This window comes from Palaemon carinicauda, chromosome 2 (assembly GCF_036898095.1).
Source record: "Palaemon carinicauda isolate YSFRI2023 chromosome 2, ASM3689809v2, whole genome shotgun sequence".
NCBI lineage: Eukaryota > Metazoa > Arthropoda > Malacostraca > Decapoda > Palaemonidae > Palaemon > Palaemon carinicauda.
Genome location: NC_090726.1, coordinates 182,071,589 through 182,092,379, shown reverse-complemented (window position 1 = coordinate 182,092,379; position 20,791 = coordinate 182,071,589).

Genomic DNA, 20,791 nt, shown 5'->3' with positions numbered 1-20,791 from the left:
AAGTGCTTGTCAGTCAGTGTCCTGTGGTATCATACTGCATGCATCAACCAGGAGTCAGTTCCTGCCATTTGGATATGTGGGAGGTGTTAGTTATCACGTAAATCAATTCATAATTGACGCTTTGGTTCAACTTTGATTTGACACAACAAGTCAATTGGTTATTTCTTTATGTTTTTGCCTGTGGATAAGAATTTCAATTTAGATAGATTGTGCATGATATATAAGTATTTTCTGGTTAGAGGAACTATGCAAGGATTGTTGAACCCAGGCATTGCTTTGATTTGCTATTATACAAAAGGGCCTTTCATTGTAAGTTTGTTGTTATTACTGATTTCAATGATCAATGTTAAAATAAAACGATGGAAATTGATGGATTCTGGTAACATATTAAATGCATTTTTAACAATCTCATGGATTAACTGTCTCCTGGCTTATGGTTTAGGCATTAATATGGCTATGATGATCGTGTTATCATCTTCATGAGAAATTTGTTTGACATAGTGACAGAAGTGCCAACGTTAAAGATTTGTATTGATTTATAAGACAATCTAATAAATTATTAATGATAAATAATCCAGGTTGTTTTTCTGTGTTGGCTTTTGTTCATTGTGCATTTAAGTATCATATCCCCTATCCTTTCTTGACTTCCCAACATCAAGATGTGGTTATAATTGCAAAAAAAAATTATTTGTAATTTATGACAATTGATAGTGTGTTAAAGGTGCTTTGAATCATTATAAAATTAACATACACACTGTTTAAAAATACCAAATGCATAAAAAATGATATTAGTTAATTAACTACAACACCCTCCCCATTGTTTGTGAATTAGAGGCTGACATTCAACAATTTTAAGTGGCCTAAACACAGTGACAGGTAGGGGTGGAAATTCCATACTACAATAACTAACACGCCTTGGAAACAAATTAAACACACATAATGACCTGACTTTACATAATGGCCTGATCACTGCATATACGACGAGGAGATCACCCCATAGAACCTAATACTGTTAACACACCTATTGCTATATAAGGTAAACGAGTCAGTCGGTGTATTTACGTGAATCTGTTTCACTCCACAGCAACCAAAGTACGATTCCAACTTGGTCGCGCGATCTGGGAATCTTCACATTGCGCAGCGCCAAGTGAGAATATTCCAACACGGTGCAGATTCTGAGATGGGTCGCAACATAAGTATTAATAACAATAATAATAACAATGATGATGATGACAATAATAATAATAATAATAATAATAATAATAATAATAATAATAATAATTGATGATGCGCATATGTGATAAAATAAGAAATTGCAACAGTGGAGAAGCTACTGAAAGTTAAGAGAGTTTTATAAGCCACAATGTTACCTGGATTATAAGGAAAATCATTAATTTAATAATTGCCTCTAATATTCATCCATTAACTTCTCTGTCCTACGAGGGCAGCCATTTAAACTTAAAAGGATCGAAATAATTGACTATTCTAAAAATATTTTGCCATTTTGCTCCTGCTTTGATTTTTTTTTTTTTGGAAATTCATTAAAGAAATATTTTTATTATAACATCATTGTTGACCATAGATCAAAAAGATATATACTATTTTTTATTTGTATATTAAATTTTTTATAACTTAATTCGTTGACGGTTTTTGAAATTCATTAAAAAAAATTATTAAATCATTGCTACCCAAAGTTCAAAAAAATATATAAGTTTTTTTATTTGTATATTAATTTTTTTCATAACTTAATTCATTGAAGGTAATGGACCTATATTATATCTTTATTAGTGTATGCAACCCGTCATGAATGACGTTTAAATATTTAAATAGATATACATACTCACAGATTCTCCTCCCGTCCTGAGAAATGAGGAGAGACCAAGTAGTCATACGTTTCACAATGCTACTGAACGTAACAGGAAAGAAGTATACACACACATGCACACACACACACACACAAAATCAAAGCAGGAGCAAAATTGCAAAATATTTTTAGAATAGTCAATTATTTCGATCCTTTTAAGTTTAAATGGCTGCCCTCGTAGGACAGAGAAGTTAATGGATGAATATTAGAGGCAATTATTAAATTAATGATTTTCCTTATAATCCAGGTAACATTGTGGCTTATAAAACTCTCTTAACTTTCAGTAGCTTCTCCACTGTTGCAATTTCTTATTTTATCACATATGCGCATCATCAATTATTATTATTATTATTATTATTATTATTATTATTATTATTATTATTGTCATCATCATCATTGTTATTATTATTGTTATTAATACTTATGTTGCGACCCATCTCAGAATCTGCACCGTGTTGGAATATTCTCACTTGGCGCTGCGCAATGTGAAGATTCCCAGATCGCGCGACCAAGTTGGAATCGTACTTTGGTTGCTGTGGAGTGAAACAGATTCACGTAAATACACCGACTGACTCGTTTACCTTATATAGCAATAGGTGTGTTAACAGTATTAGGTTCTATGGGGTGATCTCCTCGTCGTATATGCAGTGATCAGGCCATTATGTAAAGTCAGGTCATTATGTGTGTTTAATTTGTTTCCAAGGCGTGTTAGTTATTGTAGTATGGAATTTCCACCCCTACCTGTCACTGTGTTTAGGCCACTTAAAATTGTTGAATGTCAGCCTCTAATTCACAAACAATGGGGAGGGTGTTGTAGTTAATTAACTAATATCATTTTTTATGCATTTGGTATTTTTTAAACAGTGTGTATGTTAATTTTATAATGATTCAAAGCACCTTTAACACACTATCAATTGTCATAAATTACAAATAATTTTTTGTTGCAATTATAACCACATCTTGATGTTGGGAAGTCAAGAAAGGATAGTGGATATAATACTTAAATGCACAATGAACAAAAGCCAACATAGAAAAACAGCCTGGATTATTTATCATTAATAATTTATTAGATTGTCTTATAAATCAATACAAATCTTTAACGTTGGCACTTCTGTCACTATGTCAAACAAATTGCTCATGAAGATGATAACACGATCATCGTAGCCATATTAATGCCTAAATCATAAGCCAGGAGACACTTAATCCAGGAGATTGTTAAAAATGCATTTAATATGTTACCAGAATCCATCAATTTCCATCATTTTATTTTAACATTGATCATTGAAATCAGTAATAACAACAAACTTACAATGAAAGGCCCTTTTGTATAATAGCAAATCAAAGCAATGCCTGGGTTCAACAATCCTTGCATAGTTCCTCTAACCAGAAAATACTTATATATCATGCACAATCTATCTAAATTGAAATTCTTATCCACAGGCAAAAACATAAAGAAATAACCAATTGACTTGTTGTGTCAAATCAAAGTTGAACCAAAGCGTCAATTATGAATTGATTTATGTGATAACTAACACCTCCCACATATCCAAATGGCAGGAACTGACTCCAGGTTGATGCATGCAGTATGATACCACAGCACACTGACTGACAAGCACTTGACGTTAATGTCGTCTGCTTGTGCTTTATATAGGCGTCAACACCCGCGGCAACCCAACACTGCATTCCAACTTTGACGCACAAAGTAAGAATTTTAACATCGCGCAACCCGATTCGGAATCGGCGCAGATTCCAACATAGCGCGGAACACCACTACTTTGTCTTGTATGTACCATTGTTGGGTTGCTATGTACCAGTTCCTGTGTACCACTGCTTTGACTTGTAGGTACCAAACAAGGCTGCTATGTACCAGATACCAAGTTAAAAGACAGAATATTTATTGTAATATAAAAATTAAAGACACGTGATATAAAAAGTAATAGAAATACATTAAAGGATAACACCAAAACATAAACATATTTAAACTGTATACAGTAATAATTAAATTTTGTCAACCAACAAAATTCAGCATAGTGTAGCCTACATTGACTTAATGCAGCCTTAGTCCTCAGTATAATCCATCAGTTCAGCGTACCGGTTTAGACAAATTGAGGTTATGTATTTGTCCTCATATGCCAACCATAGGTCATCAAGGTTAATTTGCTTTTGGATAGCATGATTCATTTAAAATCTAGACATTTTCTTTTGGTGCACTAATTTTACAATCATAGAAATTCTACTAAATTCGTCATGCAGAGTACTAATTAAGAGGAACACGTTTATAGATTACTTTTTGCTGCCCTGTTAATTGTATGGTACCGTCCTTCTTTATCGTTATTGGTCCAAACAGGACGTTTGTAAGAGCTCTAAGAATATGGAGGATGCATCTCGCTCATGATATACTCATAACTGGAGTAATTAAGTTGTAAGGACACCGCTCCCTTCGTTGTCCAGAAAATCAACAAACTGTTTATTTATTTGAATTCTCCTTTCGCCACACCGTGGTTTCCCATGTATATGTATTCCGCTCTATCAGAGCTACATTTTGACATATGTATTATTTCATTACATGTTTCTGTTAACTCATAATTCGTATATTTGTAAGTGTAAGAAAACACATATATTTTGGCGGGCAATTCAATCTGATTTGGCGCCAGCGCCATCCTACCTTTCCGTCCGCACCTTGTAATATACTCCCACGCACATTTGAATAAAGTATCAGTTGATCTTAGTGACGCTTGTCTCACTGTCCTTACAACTGGTGACCCCGGAGTTGAAAGTAGCATCAGCGGTTTTGGCTTTGCCATTAACGGACTTATTACGGCCGTGCTACCTTCTCTATACTCTGTTACCTTAGGCGTGAGCCTGCTTTTGGTTCTCCCACACTTCGGTGCATGTAAGGCAGTAGGATGAGCTTAACCAACATATCAACTTCTCGCCTCTTCGCCGACTCGTCGTCTGGCCACGATGCAGGAAGCAACACGCCCATCGCACCCAACGGCCTCGCCTCCACGCCCAAAGTCAAACTGCCGCCCTTTTCTCAACACAACACCGCTTCCTGGTTCCTGAGAGCAGACGTACTCTTCCGCGTCGCTAGACTCAGCGACTCCTACGCCAAGGCTGACATCGTTCTCACCTTCATACCTGAAGAGGTATTCGACAAGATTTCCCCATGGCTCGATGCCCAGGCCGGCCAAGTTTCATACGACGACCTGAGAACGAAACTCATCGGTATCTACTCCCTCTCCGTCTCAGCAAGGGCACAGAAAGTCCTGGACCTCGCCGGCAAGCCCATGGGTGACACCTCTCCTGTCGAGGCGTGGGACGAGTTAACCGGTCTGCTTATACTCCCCGAAACAGACAGCAACGGCCGACGACGTGAGATTAGCTTATCTCGCGAGATCTTTCTTCGACGCCTACCACAGGACGTAAGGGCCCAATTGACAGACGCCGACACGCTCCCGATGAACGAACTCCTGTCGAAGGCTCAGAAGCTCCACGAGGCCTCCAAAGCATCTCGCCTCGGAGCATCATCGTCAGCACCGACTTCGTTCTCCTCCTTCAGCAGCTGCTCTTCCATAGACTCCTCGGCAACGGCCCCTGAGGACAACGAGATCAACGTTCTATTAAGAAAGAAACCGCCGCAACCAACACGACCGAACCCTAGGACTAACCCAGCATGGTACTTCTACCACCAACAGTTCGGCAGCGACGCCAAGAAATGTAGAGCACCATGCAGTTTTCCTAGAAGATGACGCCAGAAGCATCCACCTGCCATCATCGCAGCCGCAGGTAACCAAAACAAGAATGGTTTCTATATCCTCGATACCATTTCCAACCGTAGACTCATGGTAGACACCGGCGCAATGCAGTCAACGTTCCCACCTTCCAAGTCCGACCTAGACCGTGGTCCCGACAAAAACGCTCCCTCACTCATCGCCGCCAACGGATCTCCCATACGGTGCTATGGGATTAGGACCCTCAAGATATCTATCATAGGCCGTTCGTATTCTTGGCCCTTCGCCATCGCTGACATCAATCGCCTCCTCCTCGGTGCAGATTTCATCGCCCACCACGGACTCCTCGTCGATGTCGCTAACAAACGTCTCATCGACACAGGAACCTGCCAGTCCCGCGCCCTAGAATACGGCCCTGCAACAATGTCCGTATCCGCCGTAACGACGCACCCCTACGCCGACCTCCTACAAGAATTTCCCGAGGTTTTCAAGCCCGAGCTCCGACACTCGCCAGGTTCCCCGTCCAAGCACGGGATCTACCACCACATCACAACGACAGGACCTCCTACTCACGCCAAATTCCGCCGCCTCCCGCCCCAGAAACTGAAGGATGCCAAACGTGCCTTCGAGGACATGGAACGCATGGGTATCTGTAAGAAAGCATCGAGCCCCTGGGCATCACCCCTACACATGGTAAAAAAGCCGGACGGGTCCTGGAGACCTTGCGGCGACTACAGGCGCCTCAACCTTATCACAACGCCCGATCACTACCCGCTGCCCAACATGCAGGACCTAACGAACGCGTTACACGGTGCGAAGTATTTTACCAAGATGGACCTCCTCAAGTCTTATTTCCAGGTCCCCGTATTTCCGGAAGACATCCCGAAAACTGCCATTATAATGCCGTTTGGATCCTACACCTTCGCATACTCAACCTTCGGTCTACTCAACGCCGGGGCGACCTTCCAACGACTAATGGATAGCATTCTGGGTGACCTACCTTTCTGCATCTGCTACGTCGACGACATCCTGATATTCTTGAAAACTAAGGAGGAACACCGGAGGCACGTCCGCACCGTCCTCAAACGCCTACAGGAGAACGGCCTGGTCGTACGTTTCGACAAGTGCACGTTCGGTGCGGAAGGAGTGGATTTCCTTGGTCACCGCGTATCCTCGTGCGGGGTAAAACCCATAACAACCAAGGTCGACGCCATCAGAAAGTTCCCGATATCTACGACCATCCGCCAACTTCAGGAGTTCCTGAGGATGGTCAATTACTACAGGCGCTTCATCCCCAACATCGCACAAACCCTGTCACCCCTCAACAACGTCCTGAAAGGAAAAGCGAAAAAACTTGAGTGGGTTTTGCCCCAGCAACAGGCATTCGCCCGGACGAAGGATGCCCTCGCGAATGCCACCACCCTGGCTCATTTCGACGACAACGGGCCCCTGCGACTAAAGACCGACGCCAGCAACGTCGCCTGTGGGGCTGTGCTGGAGCAACTCGTCGATGGTTCTCCTCGACCGCTGGCATTCTTCAGCAAGGAATTGAAACCCGCCGAAACAAGATACAGCACCTTCGATAGGGAACTCCTCGCCGTCTACCTCGCCGTCCGCCACTTCAGGCATATCTTGGAGGGCACTCCCTTCACAATCGCGACGGACCATCAACCCCTCGTACACGCTTTCACGAAATCGACAGACGCATGGTCCTCCCGACAACAATGTCATCTCGCAAAAATCGCCGAATTCGGGTACACCATACGTTACGTCCCAGGAAAGAAAAACCCAGTCGCGTACGCCCTTTCAAGGATTGAAATTGACGCAATCCACCTGGAAATCGACTACGCCAATCTCGCAACCGAACAACGCACCGACCGAGAAGCACAGGATCACCTGATGGGGCCATCCGCGCTCAAGATAAGTGCGATTCCCCTCGGACCAGCAGGAGTAACTATTCTTTGCGACACCAGCACCGGCCGCCCACGCCCCTGGATACCAGCCTCCTGCAGAAGGAAAATATTCGATATCATCCACGGACTTTCACACCCCTCAGGACGCACCACCGCTCGCCTTCTGTCTGAAAAGTTCGTCTGGTCAGGGATAAAAAAGGACGCCCGGGAATGGGCGAAGTCATGCATCAACTGCCAGTCAAGCAAAGTCAGCCGTCACACCGAATCGGGGGTAGGCGATTTCCCCCTGCCAAAAAGACGTTTCGGTCACATACACATCGACGTCGTGGGACCATTGCCCCCTTCTGGATCTGCTCGCTACCTGCTTACGATCATCGATCGCTCCACGAGGTGGTTGGAGGTATCGCTGATGACCGAAGCTACGACTCAAGCATGTGCCGAAGCCCTCCTGTCAAGCTGGGTGATCAGGTTTGGCGTTCCTGACGACATCACGACAGACAGAGGCCCCGCTTTCCTCTCAGAAATATGGCTCGCTTTGGCGAATCTGATGGGGACGATGCTCCACAGCACCACGGCATACAATCCCGCGGGAAAGGGCATGGTCGAAAGAACTCACCGCGCCCTCAAGGCATCCCTGATGGCGAGCTGCACTGACGGGGACAGGAAATCACGACTTCCTTGGGTACTCCTCGGCCTTCGCACCGCCCCTCGCGCAGACGGCGAACCTTCGCCCGCCGAAAAGGTTTACGGGGAGGTGCTCGCAGTTCCTGGCGAATTCTTTCCCTCATCAACCGACAACACGCAGCTGGATCACCTAAGGGACATCGCCAGGAAGTTCAGGCCATGTCTCAAAACTTACCAGGAAAGAACCAAGCACTTCAAGCCAAAAAAACCTGGATGACTGCGGGTACGTTTTCGTCCGTGTCGACGCTCATCGACAACCACTAACTAGACCTTATCGAGGCCCCTACTGGGTAATTAAGAGGACAACGAAAGCATTCCTTCTCGACGTCCATGGCCAAGAGGACTGGGTCTCAATAGACCGTGTGAAACCAGCATTTCTCGAAGGAAGCGACACCGCCTCCGCCGGACCTGGCAGATCCAGATTTCCACCTCAAAACAAGGCGCCCAACGAAAGAAAAATCATCAAACAACGACAAGAGGAAGAGATCCTTACGCCGACCGCCGGCGCGCCCCTCCGTTCAAAAACAAGAGGAACCCTCTGACGCCCGAAAAGATACGAAAATTGATCATCAGCCCTCTACGCCGCCCGATGTCTTGGGGGGGGGGGGGGGAGTACTTGTAAGGACACCGCTCCCTTCGTCGTCCAGAAAATCAACAAACTTTATTTATTTGAATTCTCCTTTTGCCACACCGTGGTTTCCCATGTATATGTATTCCGCTCTATCAGAGCTACATTTTGACATATGTATTATTTCATTACATGTTTCTGTTAACTCATAATTCGTATATTTGTAAGTGTAAGAAAACACATATATTTTGGCGGGCAATTCAATCTGATTTGGCGCCAGCGCCATCCTACCTTTCCGTCCGCACCTTGTAATATACTCCACGCACATTTGAATAAAGTATCAGTTGATCTTAGTGACGCTTGTCTCACTGTCCTTACAAAGTAAACACTGAGCAAGTTCATTATAGTTTCGAAGCAAATAGTGAGCAGATCCACTGAAATTTCTAAGCTGTCCTTTTCAAAGCAAATAATGATCAGAGCTCTATTTGCGTGGTAAACAAACAAACATTATTATTAATTATATTAATAATAATGTTACATAGCTATAATCATGGTGTATAGCAGGCAGGGATGACATATAGCTGCCGGTAGTACATAGCAGCCAATGGTACATTGAAGCCTGTTACGATAAAGTACAGTAGTTGGATCTGATGTTGACAAATGGTCTCCCATGGTGTTATTAGATAAGTGAAAATACAACACAAATCTTGGATGCAAGAAAAAGGTACCAAACAGTTGTTTGCTGTCTATAATTCTGAATATTATTATTCCCTAGCTGTGCCTACTAAATGAATAAGTTGATAATTAACTTCATCCTTATTCAAGCTACGTGTGCTCAAATCTCAAACCCCAAGAAAAAGCCACCGATATGTTATTTTCTAGATATTTCAATCATATTAGTGTAGTACATTTACACAGTTTTCAGGCAACTATATTTCAGGGACCATCTGAAAACTATTTATGATAAAAATATTAAAAAATAGAAATACAGTTTTATAACCAATCTAAACTATCTTCAAGGTATCGCAAAATTTTCAGGTCCTACATGCCCTTCATCCGAAGTTGGTCACAAGACTCTTGACTGAATATTAAGGGTTTTGACTAAGTAAAGATGCATTATTTATGTTAAATTAATTATTTTTGATAACGAATACAGAAAAAAAATCTTCATCCAATAGAAGCTATGGTTGGGCTATGTGTTCGAATGCCAAATACTTAATCTGTATTCTCACAATGTGACAATTGTCTTTCAAAACTGCTAATTTCTCTATTCAATTTTTTTTTTTTACACTTTATTTAGTAAACTGGGGGTGTATGTATGATAGCGGCCACCTGTATGCATGATGACGACCGGTTATGGATGCGGTAATGTGAGGGGGGTCGCAGGGGGAGCTGATCCCCCCCCCCCCGTCAGGTAAGTAGGTAGGGGCACGGCTTGTAGGTAAGGTTAGAGGGGGAAAGTTTAGGTTAGTTGGTGTCCATTTTTTATGCATTCGGGAGGAACTAGCCACTGATATGCAAAGGCTCCAGAGATTAAATTACACTAATATTGGTTTTACCATAAAAGATGCATATACCCATATTTTGCAAAAAATGCAGTTTCGATAATTTGAACTGGAAGTTTAAAAATAAAATAGAACAGTTTCCTATAAAAATTGCGTTGAAGAAAATGAAAATTATCGATGACAGAAAATATTATAGTATAAATGGGTAACTAATATATTAATAGATCTCTGTGCTGAACAACGCAAATTTAATGAAAAATTGTTTTGATAGGTAAAAAACAAAATTTAAAACGATGTCAATTGCATTTAAAGGTAACCTTATCCAGTCGCTATTATTTGGTCGCATATTGATACAAAAACTTCTGCAAATTAGGCGGTATTATTATAGTTAAGGACGGGGAAAAGCTTTCTAATACTATAATTTCACCTGTTCTTACCAAGTGTAGCTTGTATAATTCTACCCAAGTTTCTTGTTCCTACTAAGATGACAAATGAGTATAGGTAGATTCTGATGTTTTAATGATTGTTCAGTTGTTGAATTGCTCAGGTGAAGGGTCATGACGCTCACTCATATTTTCGGTTTATGTTCAATAAAAGACAATTTGCCCGTATTCAAAGAAAACGTAATTTAGGTATTAAAGCAGACTACTGTAAAATAAAACAATCTATGAGATTCATATGCGGGTCACAGTAAAACGCGCCCAGGAGAAATAGAAGTCATCGAGGAATTAAAAGTGTGGATAAATCAATGGCAATGTGGTATAAGGAATAAAGATTTTAGGTTCAAATAATTTATTTTTTTATACATCATGATGATACTCGAATAACAAAGAAACACACTGGAATATAACAGCATCATTTATATCTATGATATTTAGGGCGTCTCTTTAACTCTTTAACTTGGTGTAGACTAGTTTCGAGACTTGAAACATCTGCTAGATTGAGTTGTGGATCAGAGGAACTCTTACTTCACAGTTTTAGTGGTTTTTTTTTTTTTTTTTTTTTTTTTTTTTTTGTGCAGAGAAACATACTGATATTTTCTGTTTGTGTGTAGAAATCTGTGCGTTTTTTTAGGAAACCTTTCCCCCACACTACAATCATCGACGTATTGTCTATTTTCCCCTTCAGCTTCTCTCTTTGCATTGTTGACATTGACAACAATATATCCAACGTCGTTTTTAATTCCTCTTGGAATGTTCGTGAGTAAAGGCCCTTGGCCAAGAGCATTCAACAGATCATCTTTGTCTAAAAAAATGCCAGCTTTGTTACTTCCTTCTTGTGGTAAAATCTATTATATTATACACAAATCTAAGATTTTACTAAAATGACGCATACAAAAATGTAATGCAACATACGTTTATTTCTTCCTTTAGCTCCAAATGAATTGATGGTTTAAATGTTAATTTCCGTTTCACTTCTTTGTCTCTGAGGAATTGAAGTATATATATATATATATATATATATATATATATATATATAATATATATATATATATATATATATATATATATATATATATATATATATACTGTATGTTTAAGACAACATATAATATTCTTATATTTGAAACAAATCTTTGAAGTGTTACCTTTCAATCATTATTCATTAATTATTCTAATGTCAAATTTCTCCCGGGCGCTATTTTATCTTAATACGGGCGTGTTTTACATTCCCCGGGCGCATTTTAGTCATACCGTTTATATGCTGTTCGCTTTTTAGAAATTAAATACAGTATTTGTCAGAGATAAGAGGAAACCCTCTCTTCCTGCCCACATCACCGTGAGAGAGAGAGAGAGAGAGAGAGAGAGAGAGAGAGAGAGAGAGAGAGAGAGAGAGAGAGAGAGAGAGAGAGAGAGAGAGAGAGAGGAGAGAGAGAGAGAGATAAAACTATAAAAAAAGTTTTTTCCTGAGGGATTCCATATGAATACAATTGATTTATGATCGAGTTTTCATGAAATACTGATTTTCTAGGATGTTAAGGAAGCTTCTTAGTTTTTCGTTTTGCATTTCGTCTATTTTGTAGAGGCGTTGCAGAAATTTAGTGTAAGAGTGAAACGAGTGAATCTGTGTAGGAAACGCGAATGTGTTAAGCTTTAAAGACACCAGAACTAGACTGTAATTGCTTTTGATTTTAGAGTGGCCATCTGTCTCTCACATCGAAGATTCACAAACAATTCTTATCCGAATATGCCAATGTAAGAGTATAAACACTATGTAATAACGATGTCCAGAAAACTGCTTATTTTGAAGGCGAGTTTTAGGTAAACGCTGTTGTATCCATGTATGGCAATTAACGAATAAAATCAAATGCTCACACTCGATTAATTCTAAACGTTCTACCACACCTTGATTCCTAAAATGCTCAAAACAATGCTACTAAATTGATTGCAAAACACTTTTCTTGGACTTTCCATACGGGTATTGGAATTTTTAAGCAAAATGACAAAATGTACCAGATAAGAGAATAGACTTTGCCCAATGATTCACTTCAGTTGTGTCCGGTTTTTATTTTCCATCCTCTTTTTTCACATATGAAATTAGTGTTATCCTGATCTTCACAAACGAATGTTAAAATATTTATAATTTGATAATCTTTTGTCTTAATCAAGGAGCAGAAACTTTTAAGACGATTTAATTGCATGTGAAATTCAGCTATAATTTTGATAAAACTGTGTTCTTCAGTATCTATAAGATTGCTTCTTTTGAACAATTCTATAAAAAAAGCTAAGATTTTCATAAGCAATAATGGTCATGGAGACCAAATACAGATGGAGCCACCTGTCTCCCAAGGACGACAGAAAAAGGATTTCTGCTTCCTTGATTTATAAAGTTTTACATTCTGAACCTTCAGCCTCTTAAGCGCCTTTTATGTTATGGGAATGAGTCTGTGAACGTCAATCGTGGATAATATATGTAAGTATTTATTTTCTTATAAAGATACAATTGACTATACATTCATGGTGTTTCGTCTCCATGTGCGTGGTATTTCACTCAGTTAAATTAAAGTCGGGGTGTTGCGAATTTAATCTTTATGCTAACATTTCCGTGTCAATCTATCCAACTCCATACTCGTGACAAGTGTCTTCATTTTTACGTATGAGTCTTTCATATGTGAAATGGTATTCCATGTCCTTGTATGTTTTACCAAGTATTGTAAAAATTTTCTCGTATGCAGTTAAGCAGGTCTCTTCATTGATTGCTTAACTGGGCTTTGCCTTGAAGTTTCTGGGCATGAGTAGATTACTTACACGTGCAAATTAATAGCTTTTGATATAATTTTTATATTTTAAAATAGTCAAAACTTGGGAGCTTTTAAAATCCGTAACTGTATTCGGCAAAATTTGTGCAAAACTGGGGAAAACTTTTTCATGCAAATAGCCAAAGTGTTTCCATCGGGAGGATTTTTGGAAGTGAGATTTATTGGAAATCTTTGAAAACCGGCAGCTGTTTGATTTTGCAGTAATTTAGTGGTTGAGATGTTTGTTAGTGAATTAGATGGTTTGGTGGGCATCTTGGGCAATTGCGAATTTGTAGAATTCCTATTTGATTAAAAAATAAAGATTGAGGTTAGGTTTTTAATCTAATTTGGCTGGGTTCCTGTCGCAGCTGATGTTGACAGCTGCGACAGGAACCAAGAGAAAGTATAGATTTTTGTTGCTCAAGTGACGTGTTCAAACGATTTGTTACACATGTTCAAAGTTTTTGCTCTGTAAGGAGAGGAATCAAACGTTTACCTGTTTTTTTATTAAACTGATCTCTCACTTTTGTGCACTTTTTATTAAAAGTAATTACAAAGTAATTTCGCAGGAACAGCTGCTGCTGCACTTTTTAGTGATAAAAATTGCTAGAAAAATTTTTAATTTACGAAGTAAACAAGTCTGGTGATGGTTTAAGTTTCATATCACGTTGTTCATTTAATGTTAAATTGTCACCGTTGTTTAACGGTCAAAATGTCTTAGTTTTCTCTTGAAGGCCTTAATGTCTTCAATCATTCCGATGTTTCGCAGGATCTTATTATATAGTCTCGGGCCGCATATTTAAAGGCTCTGGAGACTTAAGCAGACATATCTGGCTTTCAACAGTTTGAAGCCATCTGTAACAATACTAGTGTCGACAAGATTTGTTGGGTGCGTAATATGTAGCAATTCTCTCAAAATATTTTGGACGACCGGTTCTAATGACTTGGTGGGTTAATGTACGTTTTTTTATATTCAAGTCTAGCTTTAGTCGGCAGCCAGTGTAAATCAATTAGTTTAGGGGTGATCCTTTCTCTAGGTGGGACAACTTTTGTCTTGCTCCTGTTTTTGTAATTTCTTAGTTGCACTTTTGGTAAATTGAAATAGTTGCAGTAGTCAAACCTGGTGATAAGTTTATCACTAAAGTTTCTTTACAGGATTTTCGTCCTGGTACTTATTTATAAACTCAAATATTTCTTAGATGATAACCAGCAGTTTTTTTTTAATTTATTTGGGCATTTAGACATCCTAGTCGAAGAAATTCGCCTAGATCTCGAACTTTACTAGATATCGGCACTAAATCGTTAATTGGAATATCACCAAAGTTTTGTCTTAATTTGAATATCGCCAAAGTTTCTCACTTTCTCTTACCCACCCCCATGAATTCGGGGTTTTCATTTAATCTGTCATCCATTCTCTAACACTATCAAGGATTCGGTCTAGTTTCAGTAGTTATCAACATCATTTATGGAGAAGTAAAATTGTCATCCGCAAATAGTTTTAACTTCACACCATGCGTTTGTAGTATTTTAGATAGACCAATAGCTAGTACATAACTGTGCGTGCTTTTAATTCTCTCAAGTGTAATGTTCCAGCAGTTTTGGTTGTCTTTCGCTACTGAATTTCTATAAAATTCTTTAGAATATATTCCTTTCTACACTTGGCTACCGAGAGTCTTATGAATTTTTCCTTAACAGTTTGTGACAGAATTAATTTTAATGTTTTGATTTTTTTGTATTCACAGTATTTTTTCATATTTTTACAGAATCTGATTGTCTTGGTAATCAAATTTTCTCATGTTAAAATTTTAACATTTGGATATTATAAAATGTTTGATTGGTACATATCATAGTATTTCAAATGAAGGTTTTAAGGATTTTGACTTTAAAATAAATTTCCTACAATTTGACATTTTAATAGGGAAGACTTAATTTTACTTATTTCTACAAATGTCACTTGGTTTTTGTAGTCTAAAATTCTTATAAAGTTGTGGAATAATCTTCCTAATCGGGTAGGTGAATCAGTAGAACTTCAAGAGTTCAAAGTTGGAGTAAATATTTTAATGTTGACCAGGATGTCTTTTAATAGTTTATACATGACATATGTTTTTGACGTTAATAGTTTATATAGGACATATGTTATGACGTTGTTACTGTTTTTAGAATATATTAATTTATTCTCATCTATTTACTTCCTTATTTCCTTTCCTCGCTGGGCTATTTTTCCCTATTGGAGCCCTTGGGCTTATAGCATCTTGCTTTTCCAGCTAGGGTTGTAGCTTGGCTAATAATAATGAGTCAAATTGAGTTTCCAGCGATTTCGGAAGATTGTTTTTATACTTTAATCTTAGTTTTTGTTTTGTTTTGTTCAAAATATTATTCATTTCTAGATTTATCTACTTGACAGAATCTCATAACTTCATGGTTGATTTTGGCCTTAATTTGTGCGATTATTTTCTCTTCAAGATTTGATATTTGGTCTTTGCAAAGACCTTTTCTTAAATATTGGAAACCTGACTAGTTTTGGTTAAGTTAGACTGATTACTTTACGAAGACATTAAGATGCAAATGTCATTTAATGTAATCGGTTATCAAAATGCATTAGATGTTAATGATTAAAGCTATGGCTCTTACAATTTTTGTTCTGAAGTTAGTGGGGTGTTGATCGGAATATTTTGCATTTTGATTTTCTGGTTCGCTTCTTTGGTTGAAAGAAATTTTACTGTGCTTTTAAGAATTTCATGCATAGAATTATTGAAAATACTTTCCAATCTGCCTCAGTTTTCTCTGGAGGTGAAAATTTCACTGTAATAGTGTTTATCATGTACTTAAATAATGCAGTTTAGCTGTGAAAGGCTATTGAAATATTTACCTTAAGGGACTGTAGGTTTCCCCCCCCCCACTTGAGTGGTTAAGCTCATTTGGGTATCTAACACATCTTAGTTAAGCACCTTGAACGTAATTTAAGTGTTTTTAGCAGTTAAGATAATCGATGAGACTACGGGAAATCGCATTATAAACCAAGATGTATTATTTCAGATTGCAGTTTCGTGCAAGTAAGCAGGGAATGGATTTTCAGATACTACAAAGGCATATTTTACTCTATTTCAAAATTTCAAACGAATTTTTTTTTTAATCCTGTAAGATTTTTTTCGTAACTTTAATTCTTTTAAACATTGGTCAATGCTAATTATCTAATCTTTCAAACTTCAGTTTTTCAAACTTCAAATTTTGTAACGTATTAAGTCCTCATGCAACCTATAAAATTATTCAAAATACGGTAAATGCAGTTTTTGAAACTTAACAGATCTTTGTAACCTATTAAAATTCTTTTAAGCTAGGATGAATGCAAATTTTTGTACAATTTTTCTTTCAATCACTCATTGAAATTTATATTAGTTTACTATTATCCAAAATATTGATAAATTATATTTTTCAGATACGGTTGTAAGGAACTTCAGAGGACTGAGAAATAACGTAGTGGACCAGATAAGATCATAGGAAAAAGAACCTGACCAAGAAAATAAGTTTTCTAGCAAAACATATTTAACAATTGAAATATAGTAGAAAAAGATTCTTAAATGAACCACAGAAATATCTATTTCAGTAAAAGCAGTATAAAATTACTTTGTATTTAGTAACTTTTTTAGAATTGTATACTTTTTTTTTCCAGAGTAAGGCCATCACATACAGACTACTCTTCTAACACGTGATTGTAGTCTTCATTTTGTATTTTTTTTCAAATATTTCTAATAAATATCTAGCATTGCATTTTTACTAAACCCCCATTGTTTAACAATACTATCAAGGCTTTGAATTTTGAACGCTATCTATTAAATCTCACTTTGAAATTCCTAGTGATTATGCATTTCCTATTTAAAAAATGAAAATTTGAGTATCAATATTGACTTGTCATTCACAAATGTGAAATGACTTTCCTACATATTGGTTTCTATATAATACTCTCATAACTACTAAATAAATTGAATTATCAACTAAGGCTCACTAATGGATAGCCTACACAAATTTAACAACTGGAGTTTGCTAAATACACTATCAAAATCATTTTAAAAATAATCTAGAATGATAGGAGTTCCTAAAAATAGGAATAACTGTTTTACTCGTGCCTATGCCTTTTATGAACAGTTGGTTGACAGCCTTATGGATTCCAAAAAGATCAGCAGGTAACTCGTTCAAAGAGTTTCACAGTACTGTCTTGAGTTCCGGGGTAATGGCTATTTAATAAATACAGCTATGCAGCACAACTTCTACACTAGGTGCTGATAGTACAGACTTCCATAAGGGGTATTGTTGAAATTGATAGGAAAATATAAGAAATTATTAAGGTTCAGCACAGAAAATTAATGCAACTAGGATTTGAATGTGATGTATGTAAAAGGGTAACCACTGGTCCGATGATCCCTCCTGGTCAAAGTGTCTGGGTTGGGAAAATTAAAATAAAAGCTATGCCTCAATAAGACTGGCCAATGAGTTTTTTTTTAGGGAATTAAACTTGTAATTTGTAAAAATCTAAACATTTATAATGGCGTTAAATGACTAACCTCTACGCATACAAACCTAAACCTGCTTCAGAACTAAACACACCATATTGACATGTACTACTTGCATTGTAGCTTCGAATGTTACGTAGTGGACACGTTAATGGAAATAAACTTTGATTTGGCAAAGATGAATCTGTAGTTGAACTTTACCTATGACAAGGAAAAAAAAAACCATAAAATCATATAGTTTTAAGTCTGGTATGAACCGTAGTTTCAGTATTAACTGAAGTATTAGGTGTTCAAAAAAACTACTGCCTGAAGCGCCAAGAACAGACTACGGAAATGCCGGGTCTCATGAAGGTCAATGATTGAAACATTCAAACTTGCTATTCCTGGTCCTATCACACATGGAACCTCTGTTATCTACAGGAGAGATAATTTGTTTGTCGTATAGATTTTAGGTATTTAGTATCGCAGAGTATTCCGCGTTGTCAAATTTACATTATTAAAGCATTTAGAAATTGGGAAGGTCTGTCTTAAGTTTGTGTTTATGACTAAAGGCCCTTACACACGAAGGGCAAATTCACGGCGGGCAGACAGTTACCAATTTTGCTGTATGGGTGACTATCGAATTAGATTTGACTGCACTTGAAGAGAAGGAAACTAGGTGACTTAATTATGTATGGTCTGGACGATTTGGATCGTACTAAATTTTTCACGGTAGAAAATAAGTGTACAATTTTATAGGTCGTCATTTGAAGATACATACTCTGTCCACTCCATTCTCTGAGGGAAAGCTTTTTGTCATGCGTGTTGTAGATGACTCGAACGATTTACCCCCTGAAGTGATAAGCAGCCTGTCAATAAGTGCCTTTAAGAAGTATCTTGATAGACATCTAAAACAGAGGTGACCATGAGCGTAAGTTCCCTAGCCTCTTACGATTTGTCTAGGTAACATACATGAGTGTAGATGACGTCATAGTCTGTGCCCATTGTTGAACCACTGTATGAGCGCCTGGCTATTGTTTGACACAATTCGATGTACTGGGGCCTCTGCCATCTGCCCGGCGTTTGGCCCAAGTCAAACGTTCGCCTGCTTGTGCCTAGTGTGCCTTTGACTGTTTGATCTGGTAACCCTTTCAAAGCGAAAAGAATACGGGCAAAACAGTGGCCTCCCTACATTTGCTCCTCGTGTGGCAGGGCCTTTAGTCTATGAGCCCCTGTCCATGGACCAGTTGTGGGAAATCTGAAGCAAAAGAACGAAGTCTTTCGGATGTTTAGTGGGAGCTTGTTACAGTCTGCAACCTACAATAGAGGTAGGTTCTCATCTTCAAACCATCTGTAACTATTCTTGTGTGAAAACAATTCGTTGACTGCACGATGTGTAGCAATTTTCCTAGGCGTTATGGACGACTGGTTCTGCTAACTCGAGTTACTGCATAAATCTTTCTCTATTCTAGCTTTAATAGACAGTCAGTGTAGTACAACCAGTATAAGAGTGTAATCGTTTTTAGGGGTGGGACACCTTTTATTATTCTTGCTACTTTATTTATTTTGTTATTCTTGCTACTTTATTTATTTTGTAATTACTCAAGTTGCACTTCAGGTAGATTGTGATCGATTGGGTTAAAGCTGTCAACTCTGGCAATAGCACAGTGTTTCTTTACAGAATATCCGTCTAGATACTTGTTTCGTATTTCAAATTTTGAGAAGAGAGAGAAAAAATACAGTAGCCAATTGATACACTTAGGTCACAGACTGTGATAGCTGTAGGGACTAGATTATCACCCAATTTTCTTTTAAGTTTTAATTTTTTAATTTTTGTACCACCATAAACTCGTATTTTCGTTTGAGATTTAATTGCTTTAACTGTCATTCATTTCCCGACACCAGTAAGAACGTGGTTTAAAGTTCCAGCGGTATCTTCAACGTCATTAATGGAGTAGTTAAACTGTGTATCACCGGCAAATAATTTAAAGTTCACTTCATATGTCTAATACTTTTGATAGACCTATAGCATTGTTACAAAATAAGATTTAACCTAATAGGCCTACACTTCCCTGTGGTGCGAGGGAACCGTATTAGGCTCCATATTTGTGTTACCAAGTTGTGGAATGATTTTCCTAATCGGGTAGTTGAATCAGTAGAACTTTAAAAGTTCAAATTTGCATCATATGTTTTTATGTTGACCAGGCTGACATGAGTCTTTTCGTAGTTTATATATGACATATCTGTTGTGACGTTGTTAATAGTTTATATAGGACATATCTGTTTTGACGTTGTTAATAGTTTATATATGACATATCTCTTTTGACGTTGTTACTGTTTTTAGAATGATTTATTGTTAATTTGTTCTCATCATTTATTTATTTCCTTATTTCCTTTTCTCACGGGGCTATTTTTCCCTATTGGAGCCCTTAGACCTATAGCATCTTGCTTTTCCTACTATAGTTGTAGCTTGGCTAATAATAATAATAATAATAATAATAATAATAACGATAAAATAAAAATAATAATAAAATAATAATAGGAATTTCTTAGTGTTCACTTAATCTCCCTCCTTAATAGGTAATTACATAGTCACTTGACGATTTTGTTTTCCCCTCCATGCATTTTCAGTTATTAATCGAATCCATTTTCTTTACGTCTTTTTCTCCCTCCTTTTCTAAAGTCTCCTCATCTAACTAAGAAGATATGTCTTAAACAATTATAGAATTTTCCCTAAATGGACACTTTATCACATTATTTCTTTTACTCTATTGTATAGTCATAAGGAATTATGCAAA